Below are 15,450 nucleotides of genomic sequence, written 5' to 3'. Positions count from 1 at the left end.
ATGGATGCTGAGCGTGATAGCAGTGATTTAGATGCAGACCCATTGCCTCGTGCTCCTGCTCCCTGTTCCCTCTGTTGCTGCGACACAGCCATGAGGAGCAGGGCTGAACTGCAGGAGCTGGCAGAGGTTGGTGTGCCTTTAATGATAGCAGGCCCCTCCTGATATGGGAGTGTTGGCATGACAAGCCTGTTGTGCTGGAGCAGGCTTACAAAGTGGCTCTACAGATCTTTTCTGCAGAAAAGAGCTTGACTGACATCCTGTGCAGGAAAGCAACTGCGCTACCTTTTCACAGTGAAGTTTGTTAGTCCTTGGAATTGCATAAAAATGCAACTTCTGTTTTTTTATGCCTGTGGTACCCAGAGATGCACTGATCTGGTATTACTGAGAAGAATTCCGGGGTAGAAATTAATAGTTCTCAGTCAGGTGTTACCAAATCTTTACACAGACAAAATGTTTTGGGCAATGGTGACACAGACCAGATGCTTTGGCTGTGCCTTGCAAAATAAGCTGATTTAGTCAACAGCTGTGCTCACCTGATGTGTTGGTGTGGTGTCTGCAGAGTAATGTTGGGACGGTCCAAGTAGTCCAGCGTTAGCAGTAGTGTGGTAGAACAGGGCTGGTTTTGAGTGTTGCTCATGTCTGAAAGCTCTTTTCTGTCTAGCTTTTAGAGCTGACGTTTGTCTCTCTCCTTGGTGTGGGAAATAGCTTCTGAGCCTGGTCAGGTTGAGGTGGTTTGGGGACATTTTTGTGTTTTGCGACATCCTTTTTCATTTGTGGCATGTGTAGTATGTCCAGGGATGTCCATTTCTAATTGAAAATCTGACCACACTAATGCCAGCCCTACTCTGTCAGTACTCCTTTGATCGTCTTCAGCTAAGGGAATGTAACTGGATGTTTGCAACTGGGAGTGTGGGGACTGGACTGCCTGTGACCTGGAGATGGCTTCATTGAGGTCAAAGTGTCACCTCCATCAATGAGTCAGAGAAGGAGAACAGAGGTAGCAAGGTGCAGGAAGCCAAATTCAGGCCTTTGGGGAGGTAAACACAAGTTGGGGTAAGTGAATGAGGGGTTTGATTCTTTTACTTCAACATACAACATGTATTTATTGGCTTTTCTAAAATGATTTGCAATCCTATTGCGTGGTTTTGTATGGAGCCTGAGGAATTCCATACAGTCTCTTCTTTGTCTGGTACCTTCCACAGTTACTGTTCCTGTATCCTGTATCTTTTTTTTACCCTCCAAACCTTGTTTTTGCTAGTCAAGAGGAGACAGTGAGTCACTTGTGATCACTTTGTGGCACCTCTTAATTTTCTGCTGTTGCTTAATAGAGCATTTCACAGAACTATGTTCCATTTCATTCTTGCACCACTGTGAAATACTGTCAGGCTGTGTATTATGATCAGAGCAAAGAAGAGGAACTTCTGTAGGAAGTTCATTGCAAAGTAGCAGAGTCTGTATATCTACTGTGAAGTTTGTATGGGGTACCTGGGGAGTGCCCTGCTCTCTGGGGTAGGGTGGCTCTGCAGCAAGGATGCAAGAGCAGTGTTTACCCTCAACTAACTGAAGAGGGATTGTCCATAAACCTGGCAGCTTTGAGAGCAGATCAGATCTTCCAATAGCAGTTCAGACTCTGTGGCTCCACAGGTTTCCCTGGAAAGCCAGCTGCTGAGACTTTAAAGAGATGTCTTAATATTATGCCTTGATCTGGGTAAGATTTGATTTAGAGAGCTATTCAGGACATTTATGCACTGAGTAAGTATGGATTTAATGGCTTAATTTAAAGCATCCAAGTTTTAAACCATTAGACTTGGGGTAGTAAAGTTTTGTGTGAAAACTCAGAAGTGTTTAAACTCAATCAGGATCCATCCCTTTGCTCTCCAGGCAGGATGGTAGTTGCCAGCTAGAACACAGCAGTGCCCAGACATGTGGAAAAGGTGTATATGCTGTTTGCCTGTAACTGGAACAGGTGGTATTGGTAACTCAGCTTTGACAGTGCTGTAGTTCTGGCTGATGCTTTTGACAAGTATGTTTGTATGTAGAAATAACGGATGCCTCTCTGAAACGCTGCTGCCTCTGGGGAAACACAACTGCATTTAGGTTTATGGTGAATGAGGTTGTTTAGTCAAAGAATCCTAGTTCTAATCTTCTCCACTTGGCCAGCTTCATGCATTGTGATCACTATATAGCAAAGCTTTTAGACATGTGCTTAACCAGACATCTTCACTGAGTGCACATGGGAGTTCCTTTCACCAACTCCACAGTTCTCATAAAAGTAAAACCACATAGGTGTATATTTGTATGCTTGAGTTTTGAGAGCAACAGGCCATTGTATTTTAATCCCACCTAACCTGTGAGCAGAAAAGCCTCCAAGTAGCATGGCCACTGAAGTCCTTACTTGCACTTTTGGCTTTAGTGACTGCAGATGTATTCAGACTGCCTTCTGTAGCATTTGCAATTGGCTAGAATTGGTATATAAAATTTTGAGCGATAGAGAAATGCATGGTATATGTTAACTGTGATTTCCTGGGTAGGAGGCAAAATATCTAAATATTTTCAACAGAAATTTTCACAAGTGACAGTGGATGATGTCCCTGCAGTGCTGATATCCTGGCTTTTGGAAACATGACCGGGACAACATAATATCTGATAAAAAACAAACAAACAAACAAACAAACAAACAAACAAACCACAGCTGGTATTCCTCTTAGTTTTGCATTATTTTATTTAAAGCATTTTAATATACTTTTTTGGGGAGCTAAATTTGCTTTTACTTGGGCGGGTTTGTAATGATGCAGTTTTGTGAGGTGTCGAGAGCTAGGGTTTTTCAGAAGCAGCAGTTGTTCACAACAAATTGTAGTCACAGTTGATTTCCCTGCATTGTTTCATGACTGTATTAATAGGAGTTGCCTTTATTTCAAACATTAACTACTGCCCTTAAGCACAGACTGCAAGAAAACACTATCTTTGAGATGTCCGTCTTTCTGCCAAATGTAATTAAGTTGGATCAAAAAATGTAAAAGTTTTGTTGGAGGATTAGTAGACAGAAATAAAGAGTTTCCTTAGGAAAGCTTCTTAAAGCAATCTGGTTTTATAAATATATTGCTGAAGTTTGCCTAAAAACTAAGCCATCCTTAGAAAATCAGACTCTGTGTTGGCATATGCAAATGTATTTCTGATGAGCTCAGCTAGCTGCCTACCCTTCTGGAGTCATTCATTTAGCCCTTTTCAAATTATTTAGATTTTTAATTAGAAGATTGATGGCATTGAGTTTTGGCAACTTGATAACAGAAGTAGCTGCTTCTTTAAGGAAACAGCTTTCCAATTGACATAAACCCATGAGAGGGAGGGAAGAAGAAGTGGGAACAGCCTTTCCCATAGCATCCCAGGAAGAAAACAACTTCATGGATTAGGAGCTTAATGAGGACTGAAATCCACAGCAAAAAGTGGGGAACAAATATAGTTAATTTGATTAAGCCTCAGAGTGAATGAGTTGCACACTGCATTGATTATTTTAAAGCAAATAACAAAGGCAAGCCTGTTTACTTTATGGTACTATTACTGCAAATGAAATCAGCATCAAGCAGATTGCTGGGGAGTGTAGCTAAGACAACCTCATAACCTCATCTACTGACAAACGAATCTTTGGCTAATCAATAGACTCAGCATGGAGGCTGCTCCAGCAGACTGTGAGTCACAGCAAGGCAAGTACCCTCCTAAGCGAGAAGGCTAACAAATAAACAGGCCTTGCATATGCAGTAAAGGTTAAGCAGTCTTTGTGTTCCAGAACATTCTTCAGAATAATATAAGTGCAATCTCAGGCAGGGCAAGAAAGAATGATATTGAGTATGCCCAATGCAAGACAGCAATTTCTAGGGCTTTTTAGGGGACTTTACATAAACAGATGGACAACAGAATAACCTACTTAAAACAAAATCCTGGGAGTTTTGCTGCTGACATGAGAAGGGAGACAATTTCATTGAATGGTGGGAGAACTGGAGAGCAAACTCTCTGGGGATTCATCACAGAATCAGTTCTCCCTCTCTGAGGTTGGCTGGAGATGTCTTGGGGTGCTACTACATCTGCAGGTGGTATTACCCAGGAGAGAAAGCAGGGCAGTTCTTCCCCTCTGCTCCATGCTGATGTGCTGAGTCTGCACCTGTTCGACGGAAGGGAAACCAGTGTCTTTCTTTGCTTAAAGTTCACGTTCATCAGATGATGCACCGAGAGTGATCCATAGGAAGAATTAAGGGAGCTCTTCTCTGAGATCCTCTTGCTACAGTGGATACTTGAGCACAGAAAGATGGTCCTTAACACAGTGTTGACTTTTAATTAGCACCAAGTAGAACCTATCTATGCAGCATTCCCTGAGGAGGTAAGTGGTGCATGCGAAGCCTGTGGGTGTGCACTGGTAAACAGTCCCTGTAGAGAGCCTTCTGCACCTGTATTAGCACGGGAGATCTAGCTGCCACCCCACTCACTATAGTGATGCTCCTGCACCTCTGAACATGTAATAGCCGACTGCTGGAAATTTGGAGGTGGGAATTCTTCAAAAGCCCCTGCATCTGTGCTCAGTCCAAGCAAGCACTCTCAAGAGGCCAACTTCCCATAGGCCATCATGCATAATGTGGATGAAACCTCTTGAATTATTGATCTTGCAGAGGGATATAATTGTAGCTTACACAGCGTGTTTACTCTCAGTGCTTTGATTTATCAGATCTTATAATAATGTTCTCTCTTTTGGCACTCATAAAATGCAACTGGCTTGCAGTTTAATAAATATTGACTTCTAGCCATTTGCTGCTTTGTGATTATTCCTCCTAAAGAACAAACTGATTGCTTCCTTCATTCAGCTCTGCTGCAAATGCTGCAGCAATTTAATGCTTTTAATATTGCATTTTCCCACCAGAGGAAGACTTGGCTCACCAGTGTTCTTCCCATACCTCAGGATTAGGGCACTGTTTCTCTAACTGATGGCACCTGAAGATATCTGTAGTCACCCTAAAAGTCAGTGGGCACCTCTCCTCCCCAGACCGAGTGCCTTTTCTCAGCCATATTTTTGTACTGTTCACCACTTCTGTTTTAATAAATTAAGCTGTTTCCTGTTGCCCTGATTAGAATGAGAAAAACCCCTGTGCTTTTCCTGGTAGATCTTGCATTTGACTTTCTCATCACTGAATTGTCAGCATGTGCAGGACACTTGGCTAGGGTTGCCTGGGGAGCTCCTGCCAGAGGGGAAAAGAGTCTGAGCTGGCTTTAAGCAAGGCATGTAATCCATCCTCCAGCAGCTGGAGAGCCCTTTTCTACTTTTGCTATGCCAATATTGGCAACATGTCTTGAAGAACATTTTAGTTTGTACCCTGTCTCTAACCTGAGCTGCTTATTTTTCAGTTTGCATCTATGCAGTTTGCTATGTGTTATCATGTATCTCCATTCCTTGTGTGACTGACAATAATCATAATACTAAGTAAATACCCAGTGGAAGTGCTTGGCAATTGACAGTCATGACATTTTTCCAATAATTCAAAAATCTCATGTTTTGGATGTAAAACCAACAATATAATGAGGGTTTTTATCATTTGAGGGCCTCCAGCTATCCTAGAGGCTTTTTTCTAGGTTGGCAATTCTTTATCTTAGGTGGAATCCAGACATGGAGTGGGAGCTTGTAGGTCACACTGCTTGCAGCTCAACAAACTGGAGAGCAGGGGAGAGAAATATCCCACAGATGATATCCTGAATTCACAGCCCAATTAAATGACTTTTCCTTGGCTCCTGCAGCAGGTCCATGGCAGATTCGGACAATGAACATACATTTCTTGGTCATCAGCCTCATATTATGACCCATGATCTCACCTGGCCACTCCTGTCAGCACAGGAGTCAGAATGAAGGGTAACAATTTTAGCCAAGCCAGCAGAATTGCAAAATGTTACGGATTGCATTTGCAATACTGCCAGCGTTGAGTTCCCTGGCCATCTTCCTCTTAACTGACAGGAATTCCAGAGCAATCAGTTCAAGGAAAAATGACTTGTTCTTCCCTCTTAGTGGAACATCCTCTATCTCTTTTGTTGGTATACACTGCAAAACTGTTCTTTGGATTTTATTATATTTTGAAATTACTTTTATTTAGTTTAATCTATTTAATGAAGAGAGTTAAATTAGAAAATATGAAAACACAACATTAGCTATTTTTTGTCTAGGTGGATTTATTTTTGTTCTTGATCGTATATTTTCTTCCACCATTTTGCTTCCCGTTTCTGGCCATGCGGAGAAAATGGCAAGGGTGGCCTGTATGTATTTATATTTTCTCCTGTTGTCTTGACCTTCTTTCCCAAGATCTCTGTCTCTTCTTCTTTCCTCCCTGGTGACTGGGAGGAGAATGCTGAGCAGGGTGCTGGGCTGTTTCCTTGCCTAGCCTCAGTGCTCCATACAGCAGGATCTCCCTTGGTGTCAGCATACTCCTAGACAATAACATCCTTCTGAGTTCTGAGACATTTTTTTCCTTCTCTTGTGTGCTGGCTGTAAAATTGCCGTGATTTAGAATGTTGGAAGGTATGGAAGCAGACAGACCTCAGAAAGAGGGAAATGACTGTCACAGATTTGGAAGTCTCCCCTGGTAGCTTGTGAAGCTGGTGTCACTTCCTGTTATTAGTATAACAGGGCTGATATGTTCTCTTTGGCAAAGGTAGATCTCCACATCGGCTTTAGCCACTAGATGGATGACATAAAGCAGCTTGCTTTACAGTGACTACTTTATGCCAAGTTTAATCTGAAGTGTATATCTGCAGTCTGACAAAACACTTTCGTGTGCATTTCTTGTTAGGTCAAGTGTATGCTTGGGAGCCTTGATCAGTGCTGCAGAGAAAGACTGGTGCAAACAGACATTGATTTAATTGTGTTAGAAGTCCCATACTTCTCAGCACATGTGCACTATGTCTGACTGCAGGGCAGCTGAGAAACTTGATAGCACAAGGACAGGAGAAGATAGTTGATTTTATTGTCAGTGGTTGTTTCTATAATCTGCCTGCCTGCCTGCAGTATTTCCAAGATGTGATGTCCAGACTCTGTAATAGAGACCTGTAGCACCAACTAATGGATCCGAAAGCCTCCACCCCCAGCAACTGTAATGGGAATGGGGCATTGAGATCTTTGGAATTGCTGCTTTTTCCTCTGAGGATTCGCCTGACTGTGTCCATCCACATGGGTGCATTTTCCTTTAGCTGATGAAGTCTTGTAGTTTTATGGTGTTAAATATTGCCTCAGGAGAATCTCTGAAGGTTAGCTCTGTCACCTCTGCACCAGTAATGTTTTGCAAATACACAGTATTGCATTAGCATGGTCTTTCCGTGTGATCATCCTGGTTCTTCAGCAAAATATAGTGTGTTTCTGTCTTCTTTCCTGGGTGCACTCTTTTATTTTTTTTTTCTTCTGCCTTGGACTTCCATAAGATAGTAGTAGTTTAGGTAGCTTTTTGAAGGCATCATCATACTTGTGACATTATAAACATGAAAGTATTTAAGCCTTACACATCCCTGGATGGGAAGGTATTCTCCTGATTTTATACAGAGGGAAACCTAGGAATAAAAATGTTCATCAGATGTCATACAAGATGCCAGGGGCTGGGCTGCCCAGATGGCTTCCTCTTGATTCCCTTCCCTCCAACTAAACCACAAAGACTGCATGCCCTTCCTTCTTTGCTCTGGAAAGAGAAGTATAGTACAGAAATTAATTTCACAGAATCGTATGTCCTTAATAAAATTCAGCTCTAGTTATGACCCTGTGAGATGATTAGTGAATTCGAGTTCTTAATTAGCATTTTGCATAATTCATGCCAATTACAAAATTCTCATGGATATGATTGTCAAGGTGCAGATGAGCAAATGTTCAGCTACAATTTTCTCATCTAAATAACTCTTTTGGTGAAACCTCTAATTTATTTTTTTTTTCAAACTGTATTCTGTACGGGTCATTATTCTTGTTATTTTTAAGGCATTAAAAATAGATGCAAATCTCACTTCAGCTTCAATCACTGCAAGGACGCATTTTTCAGAAGCTTTGAAAATTCATAGAAGTTTGCTCCTGGGTGAGAATTTGGCATTTGAATTTTCTGAAGGTTCTACACTACCCAGTTTTTAACATCCCACGGAGAATTGTATTGCAGTTTTTCAGTTACAATAGTAAAACAAAAGCTAAATCCAGTATGTGCACTTGCCAAGATTTATATGGATGGGCTGTTAATGGAATTGAGCTCCCATTCCTTCTTCAGCTGGAGATATTTTCCAAAGTCCATTGTTCTGTGAAAATCCTTTCCTGTTGTCAGAAATGTATAAAGTATCATGCATCTGAGGTTATTAGGACTAGATTTTTGGGTACAGGAAAAGCTGCTAGTTACATTGGGTGAGAGAAATCAAATGCAATGGTACAGAAATCAGTGAGCCAGGGATCCAAAATACAATTGTAGCTAACTCAGCACTTCCAGGTACAGCTCATATTTGAAAATAATTACTCAGTTCCAGCTGACAAATTTGAATTTCTAGTGCCTTCATTAAGAGCCTACACAAACAGTATTAAATGTAATTAATTTCACTTTCATAATAATAATCTAATATGTAAATCCATTTGCAGTTTTCCATTCTATTAAAGGTACAAATCAAAATTATAATTTCTAAACAAAAGTTTCCTTAAATGAAAGGCATCTGTAATTTCTCACAGGAAACTTTAATCACTTTCAGATTTGTAGTGTCGAATTTTTGTAGAATTTAATGGAGTCAAAATCTGACAAAGGGAATCAGCAACCCTTATATTCTTATTAGAGGCAAATGGCACTTGGAGGAACCTGGACAGATATGTTTGGACATACCTAATTTTTAGCAATTGGTCCCTCCTTCTAGCATCCCCCAAAAGGACTGCCTTTCTTGTTCAAGATGCACAAAGTAGTGTTACTAAAATGAAGAATCACATTAAAAAAATATAATTCCTCACTTTTTCCAAGCAAAATGTTGAGAAAGCTTCTTATCTATTTTATTAATACCTCCTTCTTTTAATGTCTTTATTGCTTTGAGCACTTTGATACTGCTTACAGCAGTTTGCTCCCTAAATGTCATTAATGCAAATGCTACCTTCAGCAGGTTTATTTCCTTCCTTTCTCTCTGTAACTACTTTCTTAATCCTAATGCAATGTGAAGAAGTGTGCAGTGCTGTACATGTATTTCTTTGTTTGCTAGTTTGTGAACTTTCAGCATCCCTACCTGATACATTGGGAAAGCTTTTCACAAATTTAGAGCATGTGTCTTTTAAATATTTCACCACCGCCCTTAGTGGGGGAAAGAAAAACAAAACAAAGCACAGCAAAACCAAAAAAGATGCACCAGACCACAAACCTCCTCAAAAAACCAAAAAACCAGAACAGTGAAATTAAACTAAGCAGTATGAGAGGAAAAATGAGTGTGAATTAACTAGCCTTAGAGGAGAGTTAAAGGACACAGGAACACAGCTTTCCTCCCAGTCTGAACACAAAGGCAGTTTTGCCTCTAGCTAGAAATAAGGAAACATTAAAGCAAAACTTATTTTCTTTTTGTCTTTTTATTCTCAACAGCAATACCTTGTTCATGTTAGCCCAAGCATTTATGAATTTGGGTCAAATAATTTCAGCTGAGGGAGGATAAGATTGATAAGAATTTGGGAAAACCTTGAAATATTTCAGGTTCTCATATGTGAATGACATTTCACTTTAGTCCATTTCTAATTTTTAAAGGGAAAAAAAGATCTTTGCCCATAGAGGAGAGGGTTTTGCTGTCAATTAAGTGAAATATTTTGACAAATCAAGAGTGTATTGTACTTTTTCCCAAAAATGAGGGGAGGGGAACCAAAGGAAAGGCGAATTGGTTTCTGTTGAAGACATATGTTGCAGTTTTGTTTCTGTCAGACAGAGAACTAATTCTCTCACTTTAATACTTACCTCAGGAGTGGGCCAGACATATATGGCCCTGGAAAAAGTACTCGAAACACTAAATTATACACTAATTTGATGCAGTTTCTGTTGGTAACCTTGAAAAATCTTATCACAAGCAAACAGTTAAAGAAATAACTGAGCAATGGCGTCCAATTCAAATCTGTCATTCTGGATTTATCAGAGTGCTCCACTGGCTCGCTCCAGTTCCTGTTCATGTCCTGTCTCAGCTAAAATACACCAAGAAAGGATATTGTCAATGTTCCAGGGGACAGTGGAGTTCACCCAGTTCACGTGCATGGCAAATGGGAGCCTGGGGGGTGACCTGATCCCCCTTGAAATTAAACTCCTTTTGATCTAGCTCTTCTTTAGCCAGCAGCCCAGCAGGACAAGGTGGCCTTTGGTCAATATGGCCAGATCCTGAGCAGTCCTGGCTTATCCCCAGAAGGCTCAGAGCTGCACCCCAGCTAGCACATTCTCATGGGAGGGCCTGTCCTCTGAGGCTTTGTGAGGTGTAGGAATCCCGATGACTCCTACGATATAATCCTTTGGCTATGAAATACATCTCTTGAACCCTCTGAACTCAGGCAAATAACATCATTTTTATCCACATATCTGAGGACAGTCTATGTGGTGTGTTTTCATTGGATATGTTCCTCAGCTGGAGTAAGAAACTATATTGCTGTGCTTGTTTTCATTTTGTTTATAGTATTGCAGATTTTGGTCTCCTGTGCTCTAAGTGTTTGGTTTGCTGTACATTAAGCAGAGTGTTCTGCAGCTGCTGGTGGGTATGGGTAGCAAAGGTAGCACGGAACATTTTGGATTTTGTGTCCATAGTTTCTTTCACTTGTGGGATGACAGTTTGCTGACCTTGAAAGTCCCTCCAGTTCAGTGTTTGCCAAATTCTGGTTTCTTTCCAAAATCGCCAATATATCAAGCTCTTTTTGTCAAATTCATTTCAGAAGCTGCAATTCAAATGAAGGCTACTCAACTGAGTCATTTGACCTTCAGGATCTGACAAGAATGCACCTGCTTTTTGCCCATCCTTGCCAATGTAGAAAGAGCCATGAGATCCATCATGAGAACGAGGATTCAGAAGCTATGTAACCCAATTTTTGAATGTACTGACATCCAGGGGCTATATGCCAAATTCCATGTCAATTTCTTCCTGCTGGTCCTCCAGAGATCTTTGCTCAGATGTGTCTCCCTTGAGGCAAAAAATAAAGAGGAGGCTGACAGTGATTACATGTAGTGAGTATATATCTATATGCAACAGCTGAATGGCAGAGCAAGATATATGTCTGCTGTTACGTAGGGTGATGGGAGAATAAACAAATGAGTAAGGGAATGCAACAGGGCAAAGGGCATCTTGAACACAAATGGAAGTGTGATCGGCAGATGTGGCAACAAACCATGAGCAGAAGGATAGTAGATTGGAATAGGAATGACAAAGTGCAGAAATAAGTAAGAAGCTACAGAGAGTTAATTTTATGTCTACCAGGAGCACTTCATAAGCAGTGTAAATTTTGTTGACCTGTCTACAAATCTTAAAGCAGCTCTCAATTTTCATACTTTTAAGGATCAGCTGACTGAAGCCAGCTCGGCCGGAGCCGGGAGGGAAATCTCGAAGCTACAGAGGTAAGAGAGGGTAAAGAGAGGGGTTTCTGGTCGCGTTCTCGCTTCCGCCACCCGGAGTCCCCGGCAGCCCTTGCGGAACCGGCTGACGTGGCGCGGCCGTTACCACGGTGACGGAAGTCACACCCCTCCTCCTTGCTTTGAAAAAGCCTCCGGGAGCCCACCAGGCGCTGGGAGGTGGACGTGTTTGTGAGGCAGGTGAGCACCACCCACACGGTGCTGCAGCAGCGACTGGGGCTGCTCGTGCAGCAGGGCTCAGAGGTTCTGTCACTCCTTGCTGTTAGACCTCTCACTTGTTGCTGGTGACACAGACTGGGGTGTGGCAGGGTAAGTAGACTGGACACAACTAGCTCTTGTAGGTGAGTTTGTCCAGGGTTTCATTTTGTTTTCTTGTCCCCAATTTAACTAAGGGTAGTAATGGTTTCTAGAAAAAGGAAAGCTGTTGCTGCTGTTAATACAAAGAGTGTGTCTACACAGACACTACCTGCCAAGAAGGATGCAGCCACCCAGGCCTCTGGCTGCGCAGAGTGTCTGTGCCTGGCATTAGTACCAGAGAATGGTATGGGAGGCACCTGTGTACAATGTGACCAGGTCAATGACTTACTGTGCCCAGTGGCAGAGCTTAAGGAAGAGGTGGAGAGACTAAGAAGCATTAGGGAGAGTGAAGAAGAAATAGACTGGTGGGGTCAGGCTCTTTTGACTCTGAAGGGTGTGCAACAGGAGATGGCAAAGCCTTGTCCCTCCTGCCATAAGGTGGATACAGCAGATCTAATTGATGGGGGGGAATGGAAACAGGTCCCTGATCGGAGAGGTAAAAGAACCCTCTCTTGAACCCCATCACCACCCTTGGTGCCCCTAACAAATAGATATGAGGCCCTGGACCCTGAAAATCAGGCAGAGGACAGCCAAGAAGATCCACCTGGAGAGCCCTCTGGATGGACCTCATCAACAAAAAGAATCACAACTGCAGCTGTAAGAGGAAAAAAAAAAAAGAAGAGTGGTAGTAGTTGGCGACTCTCTTCTGAGGGGAACAGAGGGCCCTATATGTCGCCCAGACCCATCCCACAGGGAGGTCTGCTGCCTTCCTGGGGCCAGAGTGAGGGACATTAATAGAAGACTTCCTGAGCTGATTCAGCCCTCAGACTACTATCCCCTGTTAATAGTCCAAGCTGGCAGCGAGGACATCAACAGAAGAAGTACCAAGATAATTAAAAAGGACTTTAAAGCACTGGGTCGGTCAGTTCATGGGACGGGAGCACAAGTGATATTTGCCTCAGTTCCTGTGCTAGCTGGGATGGATGAGGAGCTAAATAAGGAGAGGAGTAGAAAAGCCCATCTCATCAACAGGTGGCTTAAGGATTGGTGTCACCGTCAAAATTTTGGGTTTTTTGACCATGGGGCAAGCTCCATGGTACCTAGTCTCCTCAAATCAGATGGGCTTCATCCTTCTAGGGAGAGCAAGAGGACTATAGCCCATAAGTTGGCAGGGCTGATCAGGAGGGCTTTAAACTAGGTTTGAAGGGGAAAGGGATTGAAACTGGGCTCTCCAAAGATCAGCCTAAGGGTGGAAAGCCCGAATTAAGAGGGAAATCAGCAGCCCACTTGAAGTGCATGTACACTAATGCACGCAGTATGGGCAACAAACAAGAGGAGCTGGAAGCCATCGTGCAGCAGGAAAGCTATGACATAGTTGCCATCACAGAAACATAGTGGGATGACTCATATGACTGGAGTGCTGCTATGTGTGGCTACAAGCTCTTCAGAAAAGATAGGTAGGGTAGGAGAGGTGGAGAGGTGGCTTTATATGTTAGAGAGTCACTCGACTCTGTTAAACTTGAGGTCAGCAGTGGCAAGGTTGAGTGCCTGTGGACCAGAATCAGGGAGAAGTCCAACAAGGCTGACATGCTCGTGGGTGTCTGTTCTAGGCCGCCCAACCAGGACGATGAAGGAGATGAATTATTCTACAAGCAGTTGGCAGATGTCTCAAAATCGACGGCCCTTGTTCTTGTGGGTGACTTTAACCTGCTGGATGTCTGCTGGGAGCTCAATACTGCACAGAAGAGGCAGTCTAGGAAGTTTCTAGAGTGTATAGAGGACAATTTCCTTCATCAGCTGGTAAATGAGCCTACCAGGGGCAAGACCCCGCTAGACCTACTGTTTACAAACAGAGAAGGGCTGGTGGGAGATGTAGTGGTTGGAGGCCGCCTGGGGCATAGCGACCATGAAATAATAGAATTTTCAATACTCAGAGATGCAGGGAGAACCATTAACAAAACCTCTACGCTGGACTTCCGGAGGGCAGATTTTTGCCTATTCAGAAGTCTAGTTCAGAGCATACCCTGGGAAACAATGCTTAAAAACAAGGGGGCCCAGGAGGGTTGGACATGCTTCAGGCAGGAGGTTTTGAGTGCACAGGAACAGGCTATACCAGTGTGCCGAAAGGCTAGCCGTCGGGGAAGACAACCGGCTTGGCTAAACAGGGAGATCCTGAATGAAATCAGAAATAAAAAGAGACTTTACCGACTGTGGAAAAAAGGGCTGGCTACTTATGAAGAATTTATGGAAATAGCTAGATCATGCAGAAAAAAAATCAGGGAAACAAAAGTGCAATTTGAAGTTAATTTGGCCAATTCTGTCAGGGATAATAAAAATTCCTTCTTCAAATATGTTAATAACAAAAGGAGGGCCAAGGAAAACCTCCATTCTCTGTTGGACTCTGAGGGAAATATAGTTAACAAAGATGAGGAGAAAGCTGAGGTACTTAATACCTACTTTGCCTCAGTTGTTACCAGTAAGACAGGTGGCCCTCAGGACAACTCATCTCTGGAGGTGGTTGACAGAGATAGGAAGCCAAATAGGCCCCTTGTATTCCAGGAGGAAATAGTTGGTGATTTACTGAGCCATCTGGATCCTCACAAGTCTATGGGACCAGACGAGATCCATCCTAGGGTGATGAGGGAGCTAGCAGAAGAACTTGCCAAGCCGCTCTCCATCATCTTCCAACAGTCCTGGCTCACTGGGGAGGTCCCATATGATTGGAAATTGGCCAATGTTACCCCAGTCCACAAAAAGGGCTGCAGAGCTGACCCTGGCAACTACAGGCCTGTCAGCCTGACCTCGGTGCCTGGCAGGGTTATGGAGCAGATCATCCTGAATGGAATCACACAGCACCTTCAGGATGGACAAGGGATCAGACCCAGCCAGCACGGGTTTAGGAGGGGCAGGTCCTGTCTGACCAACCTGATCTCCTTTTATGATCAGGTGACTCACCTGGTGGATGAGGGGAAAGCCGTGGATGTGGTCTATCTGGACTTCAGCGAGGCCTTTGACACTGTCTCCCATAATATACTCTTGCAAAAGCTGGTAGCCCATGGCTTGGACAAGTGTACTCTACACTGGGTTAAGAATTGGCTGGAGGGCCGGGCCCAGAGAGTGCTGGTGAATGGGGCTGCATCCAGCTGGCGGCCAGTCACTAGTGGTGTTCCCCAGGGGTCAGTGTTGGGTCCAGTCCTGTTTAACATCTTTATTGACGGTTTAGATGGGGGGATTGAGACCATCATCAGCAAATTTGCTGATGACACCAAGTTGGGAGGGAGTGTCGACCTGCTGGACGGCAGGAGGGCTCTGCAGAGGGATCTGGATAGACTGGAAAAATGGGCTGATTCGGATGGGATGAAATTCAATAAGGCCAAGTGCCGGGTGCTGCACTTTGGTCACAACAACCCCCTGCAGCGCTACAGGCTGGGCACAGAGTGGCTGGAGAGCAGTCAGACAGAAAGGGACCTGGGGGTACTAATTGACAGGAAGCTCAACATGAGCCAACAGTGTGCCCAGGTGGCCAAGAAGGCCAACGGTATCCTGTCCTGTATCA

The 15,450-nt window shown here is 43.3% G+C and overlaps 1 long non-coding RNA gene across 4 annotated transcripts in view; it reads left to right on the top strand.

Moving 5' to 3' along the window:
- The first annotated feature begins 11,678 nt into the window (after positions 1–11,678).
- The window catches only part of LOC110365103 (uncharacterized), a 49,942-nt gene continuing 46,170 nt past the window's right edge, over positions 11,679–15,450 (top strand). For 3 of the 4 annotated variants that reach the window (XR_010472312.1, XR_010472309.1, XR_010472311.1), the window contains exon 1: positions 11,701–11,906. This is a non-coding gene — a long non-coding RNA (uncharacterized LOC110365103). Of the gene's footprint in view, positions 11,907–15,450 lie in introns of all 4 variants that reach the window. The other variant, XR_010472310.1, reaches the window with a different exon arrangement.

The sequence above is a fragment of the Columba livia genome, chromosome 4, assembly GCF_036013475.1.
Source record: "Columba livia isolate bColLiv1 breed racing homer chromosome 4, bColLiv1.pat.W.v2, whole genome shotgun sequence".
Classification (NCBI taxonomy): Eukaryota; Metazoa; Chordata; class Aves; order Columbiformes; family Columbidae; genus Columba; species Columba livia.
Note: the sequence above shows the minus strand (reverse complement) of the source record. Positions and strands in the feature narration are given on the sequence as shown.